Source organism: Pyxicephalus adspersus, chromosome Z (assembly GCF_032062135.1).
Source record: "Pyxicephalus adspersus chromosome Z, UCB_Pads_2.0, whole genome shotgun sequence".
In the NCBI taxonomy this organism is placed as follows: domain Eukaryota; kingdom Metazoa; phylum Chordata; class Amphibia; order Anura; family Pyxicephalidae; genus Pyxicephalus; species Pyxicephalus adspersus.
In genome coordinates this window covers 50,861,426-50,863,228 of record NC_092871.1, presented here as the reverse complement: position 1 = coordinate 50,863,228, position 1,803 = coordinate 50,861,426, and the positions used below count along the sequence as shown (strand labels likewise).

Genomic DNA, 1,803 nt, shown 5'->3' with positions numbered 1-1,803 from the left:
GAGGATGAAGTGCCAGAGTCACACTCATGTATCACAGAAATTCACCTCCCCAATCAAATAGCCATTGTTAAATGTCAAGCACACACTTCTTCCAATTCCTTCCATGCCAGGGGTAACAGACTAGCAGATTTTCATGCCAAAGTCGCTGCCCAGTCTACCACACCCATCACTAGCCACCCTGATACACTTCTGTTCGCCATCCCAGCTTCCACTGAAACCAACACAATTCCAGTCCTTCGCCACCCCACAGGACATTGAATTCTGGGAAAAGGAAGGAATGACCTTAGATTTCTTTGGAATCTGGTCAAAAGGAAGGATAGTAGGGCTGCCCCAAATAGCAGTACCCCTCATTTGTTTTCAAATCCATGGTATGGGACACAAGAGCAATAAAACCACAACACAAGAAATACACAAGCGATTTTGTGCCCAGAATTTAACGGTACACACACAAGTCATAGTTTCTCGCTGTTTAACATGTGCCAGAAATAATGGGCGAGGGAAGAAACAGGACAACATGAACATTTGTTACCTTCACAGGGTCCATTACAAGAGTTAGAAATTGACTTCACACACATGCCAAAGGCTTCCAATGGATGTCAGATAATGTTAGTGATTACAGAAAGATTCAGCATGTGGGTAGAAGATTTTGTAGTCAGGAAAACGCAAGGACAGTAGCTAAATACTATGCAAGGAGATCATCCCCAGATTTGGATGCCCAGTGAGAATAAGCTCAGACAATGGCTCCATTCACTTCCAAGTCACACAGGAGATTTAAAAAAAATGATGAACATAGAATGGAAGGTCCACATCCCATATCACCCCCAGAGTGTTGGAGTAGTAGAAAGGACAAATAGGACACTGAAAGACAAAGATAAACTTAGGAAAATAACTGGAGGGACATTCCATAAGTGGGACCAATACCTGCCAGCCATACTAGCAGAAATAAGAATGACACCCAACCCAGTTAATAAGCTGTCACCTTTTGAAATTTTAATGGGAAGACCTTTGCCGACCCCGTGGGCTAAAGACGCTTCCATTTTAATACCCGGGGATCTCCAACAAATCGAAGAACAATCTGTAGCTAAACTTATTGAAAAATGAACAGCAACTACGGAGATATCTCTCTCTCTTTTCCTTTCCCTACAGGTCAAGCGACGCACCCATTCAAGCCTGGAGACGTAATGTTCGTTAAAGCTCTGCACAAGCACAAATCCTTGGATCCAACCTTTGGACCTCCAGTCACCTTGCAAGCCATCTATAGAACAGCCATGATGACCAATGGAGGACCCACCTGGATACACGCCTCAAGAGTGAAAAAGGCACCACCGATCCAGCGCCAGGATGATGTTTCTTGATCCACGAGTACCAGACTGTTTGTCTGCAGTTTTGGAGCCCTGATTATCATATTCTGTCTTGTATGGGTCACAAGAACTTGCCACTATCTCCCTCAAGACTTGCCCTTTGTTTGTCCCCAAACAAGCCATAACCTAAAGAATTACTCTACCACGTCTATGCACCGGCGATTACTTAAGTATAGTGACTGGACTGATTTCCAGGGTAACATATGGAAACGTCTTGCCAAAGAAATATATAATGGTTGTAGTTTTTGCCTATCTGATATGCATAGTACTCAAGATATGGTAACTTCTTGTTTGATTGCTGTCTCTACTCCAATCAGCATGCTGTTTAGAGTCTTTAGCAATATCTATAATGACACTGAGGTTATTGAAAGTGATTTACGTTTATCTCATGACCCCTTTAACTTTTGTAATAACTGTCAACCCTATGACTCCCTGAAATTGT

The 1,803-nt window shown here is 42.8% G+C and overlaps 1 protein-coding gene across 1 annotated transcript in view; it reads right to left on the bottom strand.

The window, feature by feature from the left end:
- LOC140343357 (uncharacterized) overlaps nt 1–1,803 on the bottom strand; it is a 114,277-nt gene that overhangs the window by 104,271 nt on the left and 8,203 nt on the right. The window lies entirely within an intron of this gene.